General features: G+C 50.2%; 1 pseudogene across 1 annotated transcript in view; it reads left to right on the top strand.

Annotated features, from left to right (window-relative positions):
* Positions 1 to 6,646: 6,646 nt before the first annotated feature.
* Positions 6,647 to 23,983, top strand: part of LOC147119896 (uncharacterized) — a 118,119-nt pseudogene continuing 100,782 nt past the window's right edge. Inside the window, exon 1 of the transcript XR_015078094.1 lies at positions 6,647 to 6,747. The product of XR_015078094.1 is annotated as an uncharacterized LOC147119896 (transcript). The remainder of the gene's footprint in view (positions 6,748 to 23,983) is intronic.

The following is a 23,983-nucleotide window of genomic DNA, read 5'->3' as shown; positions in this document are numbered from 1 at the left end:
CGCCTCGCTGCAGCGCAGTACTGCTGTGTCACCGCGAAAATCTTGTCCGCTTCGGCAGCAAGCTCTGTGCAGTCGGTGACTTCGGACCTGGCTAGTGCAGCCTGAACGGGCTCCGGTAGCTGGCTGAGGAATAACTCCCTGAAGAGGAAGCATTCCAGTTTGGAGCCTAGGAGCGTGAGCGTTTGGCTCATGAGCTTGGACGGCTTGGAGTCCCTGAGGCCAGGCATAGCGAGCAGCTGGCGGGCGCGCTCCGACTTCGTGAGCCAGAAGACCTGTAGCAACCGTGCCTTTAACGTATCATACTTGCGATCAGTAGGTGGACTACCAAGTAAGCTGACAATCCGCGAGGCTGTGGCGCTGTCGAGGGCAGAGACCACGTAATAATAATGGGTCTGATCCACAACGATGTCCCTGATGGCGAACTGGGCTTCAGCCTGGATGAACCACGCGGCTGGTTGCTGCTCCCAGAACAGTGGTAGTTTCAAGGTAACGGTGTTCGTTTCCATGTTGAGAATCTTCTGCGAAAACCGTCCGCAAAAGTCGGGGTCACCAATGTAGGAACTCCTAGTTCCTATCCAAAAGACTGAGGTCCACTCAGGCGATCAAACAAAATGAAGTTTAATGGAAGGTTTAAACAAGTAACGACAGGAGAACATCGAATGTAGGTCTATTCAGTTCAGAGGCTCCACGAGGGCTGACTGGGAGGTCCCCGGGCCGACATCATGACATCATCACGTTTTCCCGCCGCTGGGGGATCACGTGATCAACGTGATGACGTCATCGCGTTTGGTCGCGCTCTTAAAGGGACCGCGCTCTGTACAAGCAAACAATATAAACAAAGGTACAGATTCAGTCTGTAGCTAACAAATTGTTAAAGGGAATTATATACAAACAATCTGAGTCCTTTAGTGGCTCCACCACAACTTCAAGATTTGACAGAGTCGCTCGATTCATCAGGACCTTTGAGCATGGAAGCAGAATGCACCGTTCAGAGTGGGGAGAAACCATACACGTGTTCGGTGTGTGGATGAGGCTTCAGCTGATCCTCTGGCCTGTCGAGACACAAGCACAGTCTCACCGGGGCAAAACCATGTAAATGTGGGGACTGTGGGAAGTGATTCAACTACACATTTGAGCTGGAAACTCATCGATGAGTTCACACTGGGGAGAGGCAGTTCACCTGCTCCGAGTGTGGGAAGGTATTCACGTGTTCATCCTCCCTGCTGAGACACCAGTGAGTTCACACTGGGGTGAGGTCGTTCACCTGCTCCGTGTGTGGGAAAGAATTTGCTCAGTCATCCGACATGCTGAAACATCAGCGAGTTCATACCGGGGAGAGACCGTTCACCTGCTCCATGTGTGGGAAGGGATTCACTCGGTCATCCAACCTGCTGAGACACCAGCGAGTTCACAAGTGACTGGAGAGGTTGGATTCTGATGTTATTGCTGCTGTTAATTTCATCCCGGACTGAATTGTGTTCATTCTGACAGTTGGGGTTTGTTTCTGCTGATGTTAATAACCCCTGTAATGGGGCTGGAGTTTAATATTCTGGATATATGTCAAATAAATCAGTTTGCATTAAACACATTGTTGTGGATTTTTGTCGTTCCCACCTGAGTGTTTAGCATCACCTGGCTGAAGCTCAGAAAGGACAATCTGGGGGAGGATCGTACGGCGGGAACAGAACTACAGCCTGGACACAGTCCTTCAGGGCCACACTGAGAGGGGCAAATGTCACTTTGGACTTTCTCGTCTCTCTTCACTGAAACCAAAGTCGCTGTGTGGGTTAATCTTGAGGCCTGTAAGGTCCAGATGATTTCCACCCAAGGGTGTTTAAAGAGATCGGTCGGGTGCTCTGTGAGCCCCTTGCCCATGTCTTCAGCTCAGTAGAGTCAGGGATTGCTCCCTGAGATTGGAAGGTAGCTCACGTAGTTCCCATTTTCCAAATTGGGGACAAATCAGAGCCAGGGAACTAGAGGCCCATCAGTGTGATTTCGATCACAGGGAAGGTGCCTGAAGCAATCCTAAGAGAACTAGAGGCCCATCAGTGTGATATCGATCACAGGGAAGGTGCCTGAAGGGATCCTAAGAGAACTAGAGGCCCATCAGTGTGATATCGATCACAGGGAAGGTGCCTGAAGGGATCCTAAGAGAACTAGAGGCCCATCAGTGTGATATCGATCACAAGGAAGGTGCCTGAAGGGATTCTAAGAGAACTAGAGGCCCATCAGTGTGATATCGATCACAGGGAAGGTGCCTGAAGCAATCCTAAGAGAACTAGAGGCCCATCAGTGTGATATCGATCACAGGGAAGGTGCCTGAAGGGATCCTAAGAGATGCTGTTTTCGATCACGGGGAAAGGGGAGGAGCCATTAGAGATATTCAACATGGCTTCCAGAAAACAAGGCCAACTTGCTTGAGTTTTGTGAAGAAGTTGCTGGATTGGGGGGATGAAGGGAATCCGGTTGACATTGTCTACCTCAGGGGAGTCAATCTCATTTTCCAAGGTGGGCCAAATCCAATATCCTGGCCCTTGGCGAGGGCCACATTCAGCAAAAGTTATTAAAATAGGAATAAATGAAGGTAAACTATATCGATACTTAGAATCATAGAATGGTTACAGCACAGAATGTGGCCATTCGGCCCATCGAGCCCGTGCCAGCTCTCTGCAAGAGCACCTCAGCTAGTCCCACTCCCCCGCCCTTTCCCCAGAGCCCTGCTATTTTGTTCCTTCAGGTACTTATCCAATTCCCTTTTTAAAGCCACGATTGAATCTGCCTCCATCATCATTTCAGGCAGTGCATTCCAGATCATAACCACTCACTCCGTAAAAAGGTTTCCCTCATGTCGCCTTTGGTTCTTCTACCAATCACCTTAAATCTGTGACCTCTGGTTCTCGACCCTTCCGCCAATGGGAACACTTTAAGAACGTAAGAAATAGGAACAGGAGTCAGCCATTCGGCCCTTTGAGCCTGCTCCACCATTCAATGAAATCATGGCTGATCTTCTGCCTCAACTCCATTCACCGGCCCTATCACCATATCCCTTCATGTCCTTACTAGTCAGAAATCTATCGACTTCTGTTTTGAATATACCCAATGACTGAGCCTCCACAGCCCTCTGGGGTAGAGAATTCCAAAGATTCACCACCCTCTGTGTGAAGACATTTCTTCTCATCTTAGTGCTGAATGGCCTACCCTTTATCTTGAGGCTGTGGCCCCTGGTTCTCGACTCCCCAGCCAAGGGAACCATTCTACCAGCATTCACCCTATCTAGCCCTGTAATAATTTTGTATGCTTCAATGAGATCCTCTCTCATTCTTCTGAATTTCTCTCTATTCTGTCTGGACCCCTCATGATTCTGAACACCTCAATCAAATCTCTCAAAATTCTCTCCTCTAAGGAGAACAATCCCAGCTTAGAATCATAGAAATTTACAGCACAGAAGGAGGCCATTTGGCCCACCTTGCCCGTGCTGGCCGATAAAGAGCTATCCACCCTAATCCCACTTTCCAGCTCTTGGTCCGTAGCTTTGTAGGTTACGGCACTTCAAGTGCATATCCAAGTACTTTTTAAATGTGATGAGGATCTCTGCCTCTACCACCGTTTCAGGCAGTGAGCTCCAGACCCCCACCACCCTCTGGGTGAAAGACATTCTCCTCAAAACCCCTCTAAACTTCTGACCAATTACTTTAAATATATGTCCCCTGGTTTTTGACCTTTCTAATAAGGGAAATATGCCCTTCCTATCCACTCTATCTAGGCCCCTCATAATTTTATACACCTCAAGTAGGCCTCCCCTCAGCCTCCTCTGTTCCAAAGAAAATAACCCCAGCCTATCCAATCTTTCCTCATGGCAAAAATTCCCCAGCCCAGGCAACATCCTCGTAAATCTCCTCTGCACCCCCTCTAGTGCAATCACATCCTTCCTGTAATGTGGTGACCAGAACTGCACGCAGTATTCTAGCTGTGGCCTAACTAGTGTTTTATACAGTTCATGCATAACCTCCCTGCCTATTCTATGCCTCGGCTAATAAAGACAAGTATCCCATATGCCTTCTTAGCCACCTTATCTACCTGTTCTGCTACCTTCAGGGATCTGTGGACATGCACTCCAAGGTCCTTCTGATCCTCTGCCCTTCTCAGTGTCCTGTCATTTATTGTGTATTCCCTTGCCTTGTTAGCCCTCTCCAAATGCATTACCTCACACTTATCTGGATTGAATTCCATTCCACCTGACCAGTCCATTGATATCTTTCTGCAGTTTAGCTTTTCCAGTCTATCCACGTAACTGAAGTCCCTCATCCCTGGAACCATTCTTGTAAATCTTTCCGGCACCCTCTCTCAGGCCTTCACATCCTTTCTAAACTGCGATCCCCAGAATTGGACACAATACTCCAGTTGAGGCCGAACCAATGTTTTCTAAAGCTTCATCATAGCTTCCTTGCTTTTGTACTCTATGCCTCTACTTATAAAGCCCAGGATCCCATACGCTTTCTCAACCTGCCCTGCCACCTTCAACGATTTTTGCACCTAAAACCCCAGATCTCTCTGTTCCTGCACCCACTTTAGAATTGCACCCTTTAGTTTATATTGCCTCTCCTCGTTCTTCCTTCCAAAATGTAGAGGTGAACTAATTGCATCATCGTCCAGCTGGGTGGGGCTGCACTCACCTGGTTCCATTCTTATCTAGCTAATCATAGCCAAAGAATCACCTGCAATGGCCTCTCTTCCTGCTCATGCATCATTACCTCTGGTGTCCCCCCAAGGATCTATCCTTAGCCTCCTCCTAATTATCATTTACATTTTGCTACTTGGCAACATCATCTGAAAACAGCGTCAGTTTCCACATGTAAGAGCCATAAAAGCTTAAGAAAATACTTTAAAATATTGGTTAAATAGCATAATACAGTTAATTTACCTGATTGACTTATTGTATTAAGAAACCCCCTATTTTCTTGCTCCAGTAGTATAGTCCGAGACACCCCCTTCATTCTTGCCACAATGGTACAGTCCTTAAGCCACACATGGTATGCAGCCATTTTACAGTTTAAACTCCACGTGGCTGAAGGAGGCAGAAGTTGTGAGGTTTGGAGCAATACAGTTTTTGACCGTATTCGTTTATACGTGTTTGCTTTGTAATTCCGTTTGTGAAGTGTTATAGTAAACAGTTTAAAAGACAAAACTACGTTTGGGAACGTTTTATTTCGACACGCGTCTACTTATTGTTAAAAGCCCCACAGCTCAGTGGCTGCCTGTTTGGAAACTAAGAAGCGCCACTACACCACATGTACACCGATGATACCCAGCTCTACCTCTTCTCTTGACCCCTCCATGGTCTCTAAATTGTCAGACTGCTTGTCTGACATACATCAGCCCTAATTTCTCCTTATGTGGCTCGATGTCAAATTTGTTGTCTTATAATACTCCTGTGCAACACCTTGGGATGTTTTACTACGTTAAAGGTGTTATATAAATACAAGTTGCTGTTGTTGTTGTTGTTGCACCCAGCCAGATTCAGCACCTTCTGGAGAGAAGGGGAGAAACAAAATCACAGATGGTGTGATGAGTGTTGTTTTTAGACAGTAAGAATGGAAGGAGAGTGTGTGGAATGGAGAATTTGCAGCTTAGGGGAGACTGGAGGGAAAAAATGTCTGTAGAAACTAGATTTGTCTGTTCTGAATTCCTATTCTGTTGTAGGGTATTAGAAGGGGAGGATCTGCAGATGGAAACTCAAACCAACCATCGCTTCAAGATCTGACAGATTCACTGGATTCATCAGGACCTGAATATCATCGGCCTTTGAATACAGAAGGAAAAAAACACCAATCACAGTGTGTGGATCCACCCTTGACAAATCGTCCAGCCTGTGAGACTCGTGCACCCACCTGAATCAACAGTGTAAATGTGGGGACTGTGGGAATTCAGTTGCCCGTCTGAGGTGGAAACTTATGGACACAGTCTCACTGGGAAGAGTCTGTTCACCAGCTGAGTGTGGCAAGAGAGTCACTCGCTTATCTCATCTATTACCACACGAACATGTTTGTAATGGGGAGAATCCATTCACTGCTCTGAATGTGGAAAGGGATTTAATCAATCATCTCATTCACTGACACACCAGCACAGTCACACCCGAGAGAGACTGTTTAGAGACTTCACGCGTGGGAAGGGATTCACTCCGTTGTCCCAACTGTTGACACTCCAGAGTGTCCACATTGAATACAGTTGCCTTTAAATACTCTGACGGCGAGAAAAGCTTCCAAAGGTCAAAGCAGCTGATGAACGATCAGCGCATTGATACTGGAGAGAGGTTGTTTCAATATCCTGTGTGTGGGAAGAAGTTCACCACACCTGTTGAGACTCCAGTGAGTTCACATGTGACTGCAGGGGTTTCGATTCTGTTATACATCACATCCAGGACTGAACCATGGCGGAGTGCCCGTGCACTTGGGTTTCTGTGTGATTTATTGATGAATTGTCTCTCAACGGGATCACAGAAAGTCATTTTCCAGTCACTAATTAGGGCTTTCAATGGCGGGGCTGTTGCCCAGCATGGCCCGCGGGCGAGAATGTGACCTATTCACTCTTGCGGAGCCCAGTGCGCAGGCGCAGTAACCGCCTGTATTGCGGGCATGCGCAGTGTCATTGTGATCAGCCGGGCGAGTGCGAAAAGCTGACAAAGGTCGCAGATGAGGTTTTATGCCGATTATGAATCGGCGGAGCGCAGGAACGTAATTTACCCGGCGGGTGAGCTTCATAAACATCTGGTGTAGGCCGCAAGTCCCGAATGAGAACCTACGGGTTCCGCGTTTGCAGCTCGGAGGCTTTTTCCCGGGAACAGGCCCAGGTTAACGGCGGCCATCTTTGTAAAAGAAAACTTAGGGTTTGTGCGCCGCCAGCTTGCTTCATCGAGCAGTAGAGCGCATGCGCCGCCATGTTTGTCAAGAACCCGCTAATGGGCGGGGCTTCAGGGTCCCAGTGAGTGTTTAACTGAACCCAGCCAGAGTCAACACTGTCAGGGGAGGAGAACCAGTGAGTGTAGAACTGAACCCAGCCAGAGTCAGCACCTTCAGGGGAGGAGAGGGAGGGGAACCAGTGAGTGTAGAACTGAACCCAGCCAGAGTCAGCACTGTCAGGGGAGGAGAACCAGTGAGTGTAGAACTGAACCCAGCCAGAGTCGGCACCTTCAGGGGAGGAGAGGGAGGGGAACCAGTGAGTGTAGAACTGAACCCAGCCAGAGTCAGCACCTTCAGGGGAGGAGAGGGAGGGGAACCAGTGAGTGTGGAACTGAACCCAGCCAGAGTCGGCACCTTCAGGGGAGGAGAGGGAGGGGAACCAGTGAGTGTAGAACTGAACCCAGCCAGAGTCAGCACCTTCAGGGGAGGAGAGAGAGCGGAACCAGTGAGTGTAGAACTGAACCCAGCCAGAGTCGGCACCTTCAGGGGAGGAGAGGGAGGGGAACCAGTGAGTGTAGAACTGAACCCAGCCAGAGTCAGCACCTTCAGGGGAGGAGAGGGAGGGGAACCAGTGAGTGTAGAACTGAACCCAGCCAGAGTCAGCACCTTCAGGGGAGGAGAGAGAGCGGAACCAGTGAGTGTAGAACTGAACCCAGCCAGAGTCAGCACCTTCAGGGGAGGAGAGGGAGGGGAACCAGTGAGTGTGGAACTGAACCCAGCCAGAGTCAGCACCTTCAGGAGAGGAGAGAGAAGGGAACCAATGACTGTAGAACTGAACCCAGCCAGAGTCAGCACCTTCAGGGGAGGAGTGATGACGGCGCAGAGGAGGCCATTCAGCCAATCGAGTCTGTGCTAGCTCTCTGTAGAACAATCCATTCAGTCCCATTCCGCTGCTCTATCCCTGTAGCCCTGCAAGTTTATTTCCCTCAAATGCCTATCCAGTCTCTCATTGAAAACATTGAGTGTCTCTGCTTCCATCACTTCCGTCGGCAGCGATTTCCAGGCCCTCACCACTCGCTGCGTAAAAATGTTTTTCCTCACGTCCCCTCTGTATCTCTTGCCCAAAACCTAAAATCTGTGTCCTCTAGTCCTTGTACCATCCACTGGTGGGAACAGCCTATCCCCGTCTAGCCTATCCAAACCTGTCTTAATCTTGTACACCTCCTATCAAATCACCCCTCAACCTCCTTTGCGGTAATGAAAACAAATCCAGCTTCTCCAACCTATCTTTGTAGCTAAGATCCCCCATCCCCGGAACCATTCTGGTAAATCTCCTCTGCACCCTCTCGAGGGCCTTCACATCCTTCCTAAAGTGTGGTGACCAGAACTGGATGCAATACTCCAGCTGTGGGCTAACCAGTGCTTTATAAAGGTTCAGCATAACTTCTCTACTTTTGTACTCCATATCTCTACTTATGAAGCCCAAGATCCCATATGCTTTGTTAACCACTCTCTCAATATGTCCTGCCACCTTCAGGGACCTATGCACATTAACTCTGAATTTGGATGATCAACCATGATCTCATTGAATGGTGGAGCAGGCTCGAGGGGCCAAATGGCATACTCCTGCTCCTATCTTCTATGTTTCTATGTAACTCCGAGGTCCCTCTGTCCCTACACACTCTTTAAAACTGTGCCATTAAGTGTATATTGCCTCTCCCTGTTCCTTCTGCCAAAATGCATCACCTCACACTTCTCTGTATTAAATTCCATCTGCCCATTCTGCTAGCCTTTCTATGTCCTGTTGCAGTCGATTGACATCATCATCACTGTTTGCCACACCCCCAGGTTTGGTGCCATCGGCCAATTTAGAAATTCTACTCTGTATTCCAATATCCAGGTCAGTAATATGTATGCACTGTCTACCATTCTCCAGTCTGAAAAACAGCCTTTTACCACAACTCGCTGTTTTCGGTCCTTAAGCCAATTCCTTATCCAAGCTGTCACTGACCCACCTATTCCTTGAGCCTCAATTTTGGTAACCAGCCTTCTATGTGGTACTTTGTCAAACACCTTCCGAAAAACCATGTAAACAACATCCGTTGCATTCCCTTCATCAATCCTCTGTTACTTCATCAAAACATTCAGTTATTTTTGTCAAAAATGATCTGCCATTTACAAATCCATGTTAGCTCTCCTTAATTAGTTTAAACCTCTCCAACTGCCCGTTAATTTTTTTCCTTGATTATTGTTTCTAAAGCTTTACCCACCACTGATGTTAAACTGACCGACCTGTAGTTACATGGATTTTCCTTAAACACTTTCTTGAACAATGGTGGCACATTTGCCACTTTCCAATCCTCAGGCACTTCTCCCGCATCTAGGGAAGTTTGGAAAATTATGGCAAGCCCTTCCGCTATCTCCTTCCCCAATTCCCTTAGCAACCACGGATGCAAGCCACCTGGTATTTGATTCAAACTCTCCACACTTCGGATCTCTTACCATCTCTCCTGAAGGTGCTGGTAAAAGCAGAGCATACGATTAACATCCCACACAATTTTAACAGAAGAGCCCCAGAGCTGGGCTCCCCGTGTACAGTCCAAGGGTTGGAATCACTGTGTAGAATCACAGGATTCGAATCCCCATGTACAGTCCCAGGGTTAGAATCCCCATGTACAGTCCCAGGGTTAGAATCCCCATGTACAGTCCCAGGGTTAGAATCCCCATGTACAGTCCCAGGGTTGGAATCCCCATGTACAGTCCAGGGTCCTCAATTTAAATAAAGGAAACTACGATGGTCTGAGGAGCGAGTTGGGTAGGATTGATTGGGGAATGGCACTCAAAGGGTTGACGGTGGATAGGCAATGGCAAACATTCAAAGACCGAATGGATGAACTACAGAAGTTGTTCATCCCAGTTTGGCATAAAAATAAAACAAAAAAGGTGAATCAACCGTGGCTAACAGTTTAGGATTCAACAAAGGAGGACAAAGGGATTAATTAAGAAAGGGAAAATAGAATGAGAGTAAGCTTGCAGGGAACATAAAAACTGACTCTCAAAGCTTTTATAGATATGTGAAAAGAAAAAGATTGGTGAAGTCAAGCGTAGGTCCCTTGCAGTCAGAATCGGGGGAATTTATAATGGGGAACAAAAAAATGGCAGACCAACTAAATACATCCTTTGGTTCTGTCTTCACAAAGGAGGACACAAATAACCTCCCAGAAATACCGGGGAACATTGGGTCTGATGAAAGGGTGGAACTGAAATAAATCAGTATTTGTAGGGAAATGGTGTTAGGAAAATTGATGGGACTGAAGGCCGATAAATCCCCAGGGCCTGATAATCTACATCCCAGGGTACTTAAGGAAGTGGCCCTAGAAATAGTAGATGCATTGCTGGTCATCTTCCAGAGCTCAATAGACTCTGGAACAGTACCCATGGATTGGAGGGTAGCTAATGTTACCCCACTATTCAAAAAAGGTGGCAGAGAAAAAGCGTGGAATTATAGACCGGTAAGCCTGACATCGGTAGTGGGGAAAATGCTAGAGTCTATTATAAAAGATGTAATAGCAGAGCACTTGGAAAGCAGTGACAGGATCGGACAAAGTCAACATGGATTTACAAAAGGTAAATCATGCTTGACTAATCTACTAGAATTTTTTGAGGATGTACTGGTAAAATAGATAAGGGAGAACCAGTGGATGTGGTGTATTTGGACTTTCAGAAGGCTTTCGATAAGGTCCCACATAAGAGATTAGCGTGCAAAATTAAGGCACATAGGATTGGGGGCAAGGTATTGACTTGGATAGAGAACTGGTTGGCGGACAGAAAGCAAAGAGTTGGAATAAACGGGTCATTTTCCGAGTGGCAGGCAGTGACTAGTGGGGTACCGCAAGGATCGGTCCTAGGACCCAAGCTGTTCACAATATATATTAATGATCTGGACAAGGGAATTGGATGTAATATCTCCAAATTTGCAGACAACACAAAGCTGGGTGGGAGGGTATGCTGTGAGGAGGATGTCATGAAACTCCAGTACGATTTGGACAGGTTAGGTGATTGGGCAGAAACATGGCAAATGCACTATAATGTGGATAAATGTGAGGTTAGCCACTTTGGTGGCAAAAACAGGAAGGCAGATTATTATATCAATGGCAATAGATTGGGAGAAGGGGAAGTGCAAAGAGACCTGGGTGTTCTTGTGCACCAGTCGCTGAAGGTAAGCATTCAGGTGCAGCAGGCGGTTAAGAAGGCAAATGGTATGTTGCCCTTCGTAGCAAGAGGGTTCGAGTACAGGAACAAGGATGTCTTGCTACAGTTGTACAGGGCCTTGGTGAGACCGCATCATGAATATTGTGTGCAGTTTTGGTTGCCTTATCTGAGGAAGGACGTTCTTGCCATGGAAGGAGTGGAGCGAAGATTCACCAGGCTGATACCTGGGATGGCAGGAATGACGTATGAGGAGAGATTGTGTCAATTGGGCTTATACTCACTGGAGTTTAGAAGATTGAGAGGGGATCTCATCGAAACCTATAAAATTCTGTCAGGCCTGGACAGACTAGATGCTGGAAGGATGTTCCCGATGGTCGGGGAGTCCAGAACCAGGGGTCATAGTATAAGGATAAGGGGTAGGACATTTAGGACTGAAATGAGGAGGAATTTCTTCACCCAGAGAGTGGTGAACCTGTGGAATTCTCTGCCACAGAGGGTGGTGGAGGCCAGTTCATTAAATACATTAAAGAAAGAGTTGGATATATTTCTTAAGGCTAAAGGGATCAAGGGATATGGGGAGAAGGCAGGGACAGGGTACTGAATTTGGATGATCAGCCATGATCTCATTGAATGGTAGAGCAGGCTCGAAGGGCCGAAAGGCCTACTCCTGCTCCTATCTTCTATGTTTCTACATTAGAATCGCCATGTACACTGCCAGGGTTGGAATCCCCATGTACAGTCGATGGGATTGAATCCCCATATAGAGTCCCAGGATTGGAATCACCATATACAGTCCCAGGGTTACAAGCCCCATGTAAAGTCCCAGGGCTGGAATCCCCATGTACAATCCCAGGGTTGGAATCCCCATGTACAGTTCTAGGCGTGGAATCCCCATGTACAGTTCCAGGGTTGGAATCCCCATGTACAGTCCCAGGGTTAGAATCCACATATACAGTCCCGGGGTTGGAATCCCCATGTACAGTCCCAGGTTTAGAATCCCCTTCTACAGTCCCAGGGTTGGAATCCCCATGTACAGTCCCAGTGTTTGAATCCCCATGTACAGTCCCAGGGTTGGGATCCCCTTCTACAGTCCCAGGGTTGGAATCCCCTTCTACAGTCCCAAGGTTGGAATCCCCATGTACAGTCCCAGAGTTGTAATCCCCATGTACAGTCCTAGGGTTAGAATCCCCATGAACAGTCCCAGGATTAGAATCCCCATGTACAGTCCCAGGGTTGGAATCCCCATGTACAGCCCCAGGGTTAGAAACCCCATGTACAGTCCCAGGGTTGGAATATCCATGTACAGTCCCAGGTTTGGAATCCCCATGTACAGTCGCAGGGTTGGAATCCCCATGTACAGTCCCAGGACTGGAATCCCCATCGACAGTCACAGGGTTAGAATCCCCATGTACAGTCCCAGTGTTAGAATCCCTGTGTACAGTCCCAGGGTGAGAATCCACATGTACAGTCCCAGAGTTGGAATGCCTATATACTGTCCCACGGTTAGAATCCCCATGTACAGTCTCAGGGTTGTAATCCCCATGTACAGTCCCAGAGTTGTAATCCCCATGTACAGTCCCAGTGTTAGCATCCCTATGTACAGTCACAGCGTTCGAATCTCCATGTACAGTCCCAGGGTTGGAATCCCCATGTACAGTCCCAGGTTTAGAATCCCCATGTACAGTCCCAGGTTTGGAATCCCCATGTACAGTCCCAGGGTTAGAATCCCCATGTACAGTCCCAGGATTGCAATCCCCATGTACAGTCCCATGGTTAGAATCCCCATATACAGTCCCAGGATGAGAATCCCCATGTACAGTCCCAGGGTTGGAATCCCCACGTACTGTCCCAGCGTTAGAATCCCCATGTGCAATCCCAGGGTTGAAAACCACATGTACAGTTCCAGGGTTTGAAACCCCATGTACAGTCCCAGGGTTGCAATCCCATGTACAGTCCCAGGGTTGGAATCCCCATGTACAGTCCCAGGGTTAGAATCCCATGTACAGTCCCAGGGTTGGAATCCCCATGGACGTTCTCAGGTTTGGAATCCCCATGTACAGTCCCAGGGTTGGAATCCCCATGTACGGTCTCAGAGTTGGAATCCTCATGTACAGTCCCAGGATTGGAAACCCCATGCACAGCCCCAGGGTTGGAATCCCCATGTACAGTCCCAGGGTTGGAATCGCCATGTACAGTCTCAGGGTTGGAATCCCCATATACAGTCCCAGTATTGGAATCCCCATGTACAGTCCCAGGTTTAGAATCCCCATGTACAGTCCCAGATTTAGAATCTCCCATGTACAGTCCCAGGGTTGGAATCCCCATGTGAAGTCCCAGAGTGAGAATCCCCATGTACAGTTCCAGGGTTCGAATCCCCATGTAAGTCCCAGGATTGGAATCTCCATGTAGAGTCCCAGAGTTTGAATCTCCATGTAAACTCCCTGGATTGAAATCCCCATGTGCAGTTCCAGGTTTGGAATCCCCATGAATAGTCCCAGGCTTAGAATCCCCATGTACTGTCCCAGGGTTAGAATCCCCATGTACAGTCCCAGGGTTAGAATGCCCATGTACAGTCCCAGGGTTGGAATCCCCATGTACGTTCTCAGGGTTGTAATCCCCATGTACAGTCCCAGGGTTGGCATCCCCGTGTACGGTCTCAGGGTTGGAATCCCCATGTACCATCCCAGGGTTGGAATCCCCATGTACCATCCCAGGGTTGGAATCCCCATGTACAGTCCCAGGGTTGGAATCCTCATGTACAGTCCCAGGGTTGGAATCCCCATGTATAGTCCCAGCGTTGGAATCCCCATGTACAGTCCCAGGGTTAGAATCCCCATTAACAGTCCCAGGGTTGGAATCCCCATGTACAGTCCCAGGTTTAGAATCCCCATGTGCAGTCCCAGAGTTAGAATCCCCATGTGCAGTCCCAGGGTTGGAATCCCCATGTACAGTCCCAGGCTTAGAATCCCCATGTACAGTCCCAGGGTTGGAATCCCCATGTAAAGTCCAATAGTGAGAATCCCCATGCACAGTCCCAGGATTGGAATCCCCATGTACAGTCCCAGGTTTAGAATCCCCATGTGCAGTCCCAGGTTTAGAATCCCCATGTGCAGTCCCAGGTTTGGAATCCCCATGTACAGCCCCAACCTTAGAATCCCCATGTACAGTCCCAGGGTTAGATTCCCCATGTACAGTTCCAGGTTTGGAATCCCCATGTGCAGTCCCAGAGTGAGAATCCCCATGTACAGTCTCAGGGTTGGAATCGCCATGTCAAGTCCCAGAGTGAGAATCCCCATGCACAGTCCCAGGATTGGAATCCCCATGTACAGTCCCAGGTTTAGAATCCCCATGTGCAGTCCCATGGTTGGGATCCCCTTCTACAGTCCCAGGGTTGGAATCCCCTTCTACAGTCCCAGGGTTGGAATCCCCATGTGCAGTCCCAGGTTTGGAATCCCCATGTACAGCCCCAACCTTAGAATCCCCATGTACAGTCCCAGGGTTAGATTCCCCATGTACAGTTCCAGGTTTGGAATCCCCATGTGCAGTCCCAGAGTGAGAATCCCCATGTACAGTCTCAGGGTTGGAATCGCCATGTGAAGTCCCAGAGTGAGAATCCCCATGCACAGTCCCAGGATTGGAATCCCCATGTACAGTCCCAGGTTTAGAATCCCCATGTGCAGTCCCATGGTTGGGATCCCCTTCTACAGTCCCAGGGTTGGAATCCCCTTCTACAGTCCCAGGGTTGGAATCCCCATGTACAGCCCCAGGGTTAGAAACCCCATGTACAGTCCCAGGGTTGGAATATCCATGTACAGTCCCAGGTTTGGAATCCCCATGTACAGTCGCAGGGTTAGAATCCCCATGTACAGTCCCAGTGTTAGAATCCCTGTGTACAGTCCCAGGGTAAGAATCCACATGTACAGTCCCAGAGTTGGAATGCCGACATACTGTCCCACGGTTAGAATCCCCATGTACAGTCTCAGGGTTGTAATCCCCATGTACAGTCCCAGTGTTGTAATCCCCATGTACAGTCCCAGTGTTAGCATCCCTATGTACAGTCACAGGGTTAGAATCTCCATGTACAGTCCCAGGTTTAGAATCCACATGTACAATCCCAGGATGAGCATCCCCATGTGCAGTCCCAGGTTTGGAATCCCCATGTACAGTCCCAGGGTTAGAATCCCCATGTACAGTCCCAGGATTGTAATCCCCATGTACAGTCCCAGGGTTGCAATCCCCATGTACAGTCCCAGGGTTAGAATCCCCATGTACAGTCCCAGGATGAGAATCTCCATGTACAGTCCCAGGGTTGGAATCCCCATGTGCAGTCTCAGGGTTGGTTTCCCCATGTACAGTCCCAGGGTTGGAATCCCCATGTACAGTCCCGGGGTTGGAATCCCCATGTACAGTCGCGGGGTTGGAATCCCCATGTGCAGTCCCAGAGTTAGAATCCCCATGTGCAGTCCCAGGGTTGGAATCCCCATGTACAGTCCCAGGCTTAGAATCCCCATCTACAGTCCCAGGGTTGGAATCCCCATGCAAAGTCAAATAGTGAGAATCCCCATGCACAGTCCCAGGATTGGAATCCCCATGTACAGTCCCAGGTTTAGAATCCCCATGTGCAGTCCCAGGTTTAGAATCTCCATGTACAGTCCCAGGTTTTGAATCCCCATGTACAGTCGCAGGGTTGGGATCCCCTTCTACAGCCCCAGGGTTGGAATCCCCTTCTACAGTCCCAAGGCTGGAATCCCCATGTACAGTCCCAGGGTTAGAATTCCTATGAGCAGTCCCTGGATTAGAATCATCATGTACAGTCCCAGGGTTGGAATCCCCATGTACAGTCCCAGGGTTAGAAACCCCATGTACAGTCCCAGGGTTGGAATCCCCATGTACAAGCCCAGGGTTGGAATCCCCATGTACAGTCCCAGGGTTGGAATCCACATGTACAATCCCAGGATGAGAATCCCCATGTGCAGTCTCAGGGTTGGATTCCCTATGTACAGTCCCAGGGTTGGAATTCCCACGTACAGTCCCAAGCTTAGAATCCCCATGTACAGTCCCAGGGTGAGAATCCCCATGTACAGTCCCACGTTTGGAATCCCCACGTACTGTCCCAGCGTTAGAATCCCATGTACAGTCCCAGGGTTGGAATCCCCATGTACAGTCCCAGGGTTAGAATCCCATGTACAGTCCCAGGGTTGGAATCCCCATGGACGTTCTCAGGTTTGGAATCCCCATGTACAGTCCCAGGGTTGGAATCCCCATGTACAGTCCCAGGATTGGAAACCCCATGTACAGTCTCAGGGTTCGAATCCCCATGTACAGTCCCAGGATTGTTATCCCCATGGACCGTCCCAGGGTTGGAATCCCCATGTACCATCCCAGGGTTGGAATCCCCATGTACAGTGCCAGTGTTGGAATCCCCATGTACAGTGCCAGTGTTGGAATCCCCATGTACAGTCCCAGGGTTGGAATCCCATGTACAGTCCCAGGCTTAGAATCCCCATGTACAGTCCCAGGGTTAGATTCCCCATGTACAGTTCCAGGTTTGGAATCCCCATGTGCAGTCCCAGAGTGAGAATCCCCATGTACAGTCTCAGGGTTGGAATCGCCTTGTAAAGTCCCAGAGTGAGAATCCCCAACCACAGTCCCAGGATTGTAATCCCCATGTACCGTCCCAGGTTTAGAATCCCCATGTGCAGTCCCAGGTTTAGAATCTCCATGTACAGTCCCTGGCTTAGAATCCCCATGTACTGTCCCAGGGTTAGAATCCCCATGTACAGTCTCAGGGTTGGAAACCCCATGTACAGTCCCAGGGTTGGAAACCCCTTGTACAGTCCCAGGGTTGGAATCCCCATGTACAGTCCCAGGGTTGGAATCCCCATGTACAGTCCCAGGGTTAGAATCACCATGTGCCGTCCCAGGGTTAGAATGCCCATGTACAGTCCCAGGGTTGGAATCCCCATGTACGGTGTCAGGGTTGTAATCCCCATGTACAGTCCCAGGGTTGGAATCCCCATGTACGGTCTCAGGGTTCGAATCGCCATGTACAGTCCCAGGATTGGAATCCCCATGTACCGTCCCAGGGTTGGAATCCCCATGTACCATCCCAGGGTTGGAATCCCCATGCACAGTCCCAGGGTTGGAATCCCCATGCGCAGTCCCAGAGTTGGAATCCCCATGTACAGTCCCAGAGTTGGAATCCCCATGTACAGTCCCAGGTTTGGAATCCCCATGTACAGTCCCAGGGTTGGAATCCCCATGTACAGTCCCAGGCTTGGAATCCCCATGTACAGTCCCAGGGTTGGATTTCCCATGTACAGTTTCAGTTTTGGAATCCCCATGTGCAGTCCCAGAGTGAGAATCCCCATGTACAGTCCCAGGGTTGGAATCCCCATGTACAGTCCCAGGCTTAGAATCCCCATGTACAGTCCCAGGGTTGGAATCCCCATGTAAAGTCCCATAGTTAGAATCCCCATGCACAGTCCCAGGATTGGAATCCCCATGTACAGTCCCAGGTTTAGAATCCCCATGTACAGTCCCAGGGCTGCAATCCCCATGTTCAGTCCGAGGGTTAGAATCCCCATGTGCAGTCCCAGGGTTGGAATCCCCATGTACAGTCCCAGGGTTGGAATCCCCATGTGCAGTCCCAGGGTTGGAATCCCCATGTTCAGTCCCAGGGTTGGAATCGCCTTGTCAAGTCCCAGAGTGAGAATCCCCAACCACAGTCCCAGGATTGTAATCCCCATGTACCGTCCCAGGTTTAGAATCCCCATGTGCAGTCCCAGGTTTAGAATCTCCATGTACAGTCCCTGGCTTAGAATCCCCATGTACTGTCCCAGGGTTAGAATCCCCATGTACAGTCTCAGGGTTGGAAACTCCATGTACAGTCCCAGGGTTGGAAACCCCTTTTACAGTCCCAGGGTTGGAATCCCCATGTACAGTCCCAGGGTTGGAATCCCCATGTACGGTGTCAGGGTTGTAATCCCCATGTACAGTCCCAGGGTTGGAATCCCCATGTACGGTCTCAGGGTTCGAATCGCCATGTACAGTCCCAGGATTGGAATCCCCATGTACCGTCCCAGGGTTGGAATTCCCATGTACCATCCCAGGGTTGGAATCCCCATGCACAGTCCCAGGGTTGGAATCCCCATGTGCAGTCCCAGAGTTGGAATCCCCATGTACAGTCCCAGGTTTGGAATCCCCATGTACAGTCCCAGGGTTGGAATCCCCATGTACAGTCCCAGGCTTGGAATCCCCATGTACAGTCCCAGGGTTAGATTTCCCATGTACAGTTTCAGGTTTGGAATCCCCATGTGCAGTCCCAGAGTGAGAATCCCCATGTACAGTCCCAGGGTTGGAATCCCCATGTACAGTCCCAGGCTTAGAATCCCCATGTACAGTCCCAGGGTTGGAATCCCCATGTCAAGTCCCATAGTTAGAATCCCCATGCACAGTCCCAGGATTGGAATCCCCATGTACAGTCCCAGGTTTAGAATCCCCATGTACAGTCCCAGGGCTGCAATCCCCATGTACAGTCCGAGGGTTAGAATCCCCATGTACAGTCCCAGGGTTGGAATCCCCATGTACAGTCCCAGGGTTGGAATCCCCATGTACAGTCCCAGGGTTGGAATCCCCATGTTCAGTCCCAGGGTTGGAATCCCCATGTACAGTCCCAGGGTTGGAATCCCCATGTGCAGTCTCAGGGTTGGAATCCCCATGTACATTCGCGGGGTTGGAATCCCCATGTACTGTCCCAGGGTTAGAATCTCCATGTACAGTCCCAGGGTTGGAATCCCCATGTGCAGTCTCAGGGTTGGATTCCCCATGTACAGTCCCAGGGTTGGAATCCCCATGTACAGTCCCAGGGTTGGAATCCCCATGTACAGTCGCGGGGTTGGAATCCCCATGTACAGTCCCAGGGTTGGAACCGCCATGTACAGTCCCAGGGTTGGAATTCCCATGTCCAGTCCTAGGGTTGGAATCCCCATGTACAGTTCTAGGGGTGGAATCCCCATGTACAGTTCCAGGGTTGGAATCCCCATGTACACTCCCAGGGTTTGAATCCCCATGTGCAGTCCCAGGGTTGGAATCCCCATGGACAGTCCCAGGGTTAGAATCCACATGTGCAGTCCCGGGGTTGGAATCCCCATGTACAGTCCCGGGGTTGAAATCCCCATGTACAGTCCCAGTGTTAGAATCCCCATGTACAGTCGCAGGGTTGGGATCCCCTTCTACAGCCCCAGGGTTGGAATCCCCTTCTACAGTCCCAAGGCTGGAATCCCCATGTACAGTCCCAGGGTTAGAATTCCTATGAGCAGTCCCTGGATTAGAATCATCATGTACAGTCGCAGGGTTGGAATCCCCATGTACAGTCCCAGGGTTAGAAACCCCATGTACAGTCCCAGGGTTGGAATCCCCATGTACAAGCCCAGGGTTGGAATCCCCATGTACAGTCCCAGGGTTGGAATCCACATGTACAATCCCAGGATGAGAATCCCCATGTGCAGTCTCAGGGTTGGATTCCCTATGTACAGTCCCAGGGTTGGAATTCCCACGTACAGTCCCAAGCTTAGAATCCCCATGTACAGTCCCAGGGTGAGAATCCCCATGTACAGTCCCACGGTTGGAATCCCCACGTACTGTCCCAGCGTTAGAATCCCCATGTGCAATCCCAGGGTTGAAAACCCCATGTACAGTCCCAGGGTTGGAATCCCCATGTACAGTCCCAGGGTTAGAATCCCATGTACAGTCCCAGGGTTGGAATCCCCATGGACGTTCTCAGGTTTGGAATCCCCATGTACAGTCCCAGGGTTGGAATCCCCATGTACAGTCCCAGGATTGGAAACCCCATGTACAGTCTCAGGGTTCGAATCCCCATGTACAGTCCCAGGCTTGTTATCCCCATGGACCGTCCCAGGGTTGGAATCCCCATGTACCATCCCAGGGTTGGAATCCCCATGTACAGTGCCAGTGTTGGAATCCCCATGTACAGTGCCAGTGTTGGAATCCCCATGTACAGTCCCAGGGTTGGAATCCCATGTACAGTCCCAGGGTTAGAATCCCCATTTACAGTCCCAGGGTTGGAATCCCCATGTACAGTCCCAGGTTTGGAATCCCCATGTACAGTCCCAGGCTTAGAATCCCCATGTACAGTCCCAGGGTTAGATTCCCCATGTACAGTTCCAGGTTTGGAATCCCCATGTGCAGTCCCAGAGTGAGAATCCCCATGTACAGTCTCAGGGTTGGAATCGCCTTGTAAAGTCCCAGAGTGAGAATCCCCAACCACAGTCCCAGGATTGTAATCCCCATGTACCGTCCTAGGTTTAGAATCCCCATGTGCAGTCCCAGGTTTAGAATCTCCATGTACAGTCCCTGGCTCAGAATCCCCATGTACTGTCCCAGGGTTAGAATCCCCATGTACAGTCCCAGGGTTTGAATCCCCATGTGCAGTCCCAGGGTTGGAATCCCCATGGACAGTCCCAGGGTTAGAATCCACATGTGCAGTCCCGGGGTTGGAATCCCCATGTACAGTCCCGGGGTTGAAATCCCCATGTACAGTCCCAGTGTTAGAATCCCCATGTACAGTCGCAGGGTTGGGATCCCCTTCTACAGCCCCAGGGTTGGAATCCCCTTCTACAGTCCCAAGGCTGGAATCCCCATGTACAGTCCCAGGGTTAGAATTCCTATGAGCAGTCCCTGGATTAGAATCATCATGTACAGTCCCAGGGTTGGAATCCCCATGTACAGTCCCAGGGTTAGAAACCCCATGTACAGTCCCAGGGTTGGAATCCCCATGTACAAGCCCAGGGTTGGAATCCCCATGTACAGTCCCAGGGTTGGAATCCACATGTACAATCCCAGGATGAGAATCCCCATGTGCAGTCTCAGGGTTGGATTCCCTATGTACAGTCCCAGGGTTGGAATTCCCACGTACAGTCCCAAGCTTAGAATCCCCATGTACAGTCCCAGGGTGAGAATCCCCATGTACAGTCCCACGGTTGGAATCCCCACGTACTGTCCCAGCGTTAGAATCCCAATGTGCAATCCCAGGGTTGAAAACCCCATGTACAGTACCAGGGTTGGAATCCCCATGTACAGTCCCAGGGTTAGAATCCCATGTACAGTCCCAGGGTTGGAATCCCCATGGACGTTCTCAGGTTTGGAATCCCCATGTACAGTCCCAGGGTTGGAATCCCCATGTACAGTCCCAGGATTGGAAACCCCATGTACAGTCTCAGGGTTCGAATCCCCATGTACAGTCCCAGGATTGTTATCCCCATGGACCGTCCCAGGGTTGGAATCCCCATGTACCATCCCAGGGTTGGAATCCCCATGTACAGTGCCAGTGTTGGAATCCCCATGTACAGTGCCAGTGTTGGAATCCCCATGTACAGTCCCAGGGTTGGAATCCCATGTACAGTCCCAGGGTTAGAATCCCCATTTACAGTCCCAGGGTTGGAATCCCCATGTACAGTCCCAGGTTTGGAATCCCCATGTACAGTCCCAGGCTTAGAATCCCCATGTACAGTCCCAGGGTTAGATTCCCCATGTACAGTTCCAGGTTTGGAATCCCCATGTGCAGTCCCAGAGTGAGAATCCCCATGTACAGTCTCAGGGTTGGAATCGCCTTGTAAAGTCCCAGAGTGAGAATCCCCAACCACAGTCCCAGGATTGTAATCCCCATGTACCGTCCCAGGTTTAGAATCCCCATGTGCAGTCCCAGGTTTAGAATCTCCATGTACAGTCCCTGGCTCAGAATCCCCATGTACTGTCCCAGGGTTAGAATCCCCATGTACAGTCCCAGGGTTGGAAACCCCTTGTACAGTCCCAGGGTTGGAATCCCCATGCACAGTCCCAGGGTTGGAATCCCCATGTACAGTCCCAGGGTTAGAATCACCATGTGCTGTCCCAGGGTTAGAATGCCCATGTACAGTCCCAGGGTTGGAATCCCCATGTACGGTGTCAGGGTTGTAATCCCCATGTACAGTCCCAGGGTTGGAATCCCCATGTACGGTCTCAGGGTTCGAATCCCCATGTACAGTCCCAGGATTGGAATCCCCATGTACCGTCCCAGGGTTGGAATCCCCATGTACCATCCCAGGGTTGGAATCCCCATGCACAGTCCCAGGGTTGGAATCCCCATGCGCAGTCCCAGAGTTGGAATCCCCATGTACAGTCCCAGAGTTGGAATCCCCATGTACAGTCCCAGGTTTGGAATCCCCATGTACAGTCCCAGGGTTGGAATCCCCATGTACAGTCCCAGGCTTGGAATCCCCATGTACAGTCCCAGGGTTAGATTTCCCATGTACAGTTTCAGGTTTGGAATCCCCATGTGCAGTCCCAGAGTGAGAATCCCCATGTACAGTCCCAGGGTTGGAATCCCCATGCACAGTCCCAGGCTTAGAATCCCCATGTACAGTCCCAGGGTTGGAATCCCCATGTAAAGTCCCATAGTTAGAATCCCCATGCACAGTCCCAGGATTGGAATCCCCATGTACAGTCCCAGGTTTAGAATCCCCATGTACAGTCCCAGGGCTGCAATCCCCATGTTCAGTCCGAGGGTTAGAATCCCCATGTACAGTCCCAGGGTTGGAATCCCCATGTACAGTCCCAGGGTTGGAATCCCCATGTGCAGTCTCAGGGTTGGAATCCCCATGTACATTCGTGGGGTTGGAATCCCCATGTTCAGTCCCAGGGTTGGAATCCCCATGTACAGTCCCAGGGTTGGAATCCCCATGTGTAGTCTCAGGGTTGGAATCCCCATGTACATTCGCGGGGTTGGAATCCCCATGTACTGTCCCAGGGTTAGAATCTCCATGTACAGTCCCAGGGTTGGAATCCCCATGTGCAGTCTCAGGGTTGGATTCCCCATGTACAGTCCCAGGGTTGGAATCCCCATGTACAGTTCCAGGGTTGGAATCCCCATGTACAGTCCCAGGGTTTGAATCCCCATGCACAGTCCCAGGGTTGGAATCCCCATGGACAGTCCCAGGGTTGGAAACCCCATGTACAGTCCCAGGGTTGGAATATCCATGTACAGTCCCAGGTTTGGAATCCCCATGTACAGTCCCAGGCTTAGAATCCCCATGTACAGTCCCAGGGTTGGAATCCCCATGTAAAGTCCCATAGTTAGAATCCCCATGCACAGTCCCAGGATTGGAATCCCCATGTACAGTCCCAGGTTTAGAATCCCCATGTACAGTCCCAGGGCTGCAATCCCCATGTTCAGTCCGAGGGTTAGAATCCCCATGTGCAGTCCCAGGGTTGGAATCCCCATGTACAGTCCCAGGGTTGGAATCCCCATGTGCAGTCCCAGGGTTGGAATCCCCATGTTCAGTCCCAGGGTTGGAATCGCCTTGTCAAGTCCCAGAGTGAGAATCCCCAACCACAGTCCCAGGATTGTAATCCCCATGTACCGTCCCAGGTTTAGAATCCCCATGTGCAGTCCCAGGTTTAGAATCTCCATGTACAGTCCCTGGCTTAGAATCCCCATGTACTGTCCCAGGGTTAGAATCCCCATGTACAGTCTCAGGGTTGGAAACTCCATGTACAGTCCCAGGGTTGGAAACCCCTTTTACAGTCCCAGGGTTGGAATCCCCATGTACAGTCCCAGGGTTGGAATCCCCATGTACGGTGTCAGGGTTGTAATCCCCATGTACAGTCCCAGGGTTGGAATCCCCATGTACGGTCTCAGGGTTCGAATCGCCATGTACAGTCCCAGGATTGGAATCCCCATGTACCGTCCCAGGGTTGGAATTCCCATGTACCATCCCAGGGTTGGAATCCCCATGCACAGTCCCAGGGTTGGAATCCCCATGTGCAGTCCCAGAGTTGGAATCCCCATGTACAGTCCCAGGTTTGGAATCCCCATG

This window comes from Somniosus microcephalus, chromosome 4 (assembly GCF_052327205.1).
Source record: "Somniosus microcephalus isolate GS21.2 chromosome 4, FLI_Smic_1.0, whole genome shotgun sequence".
NCBI lineage: Eukaryota > Metazoa > Chordata > Chondrichthyes > Squaliformes > Somniosidae > Somniosus > Somniosus microcephalus.
This window is presented reverse-complemented; position numbering and strand designations above follow the sequence as displayed.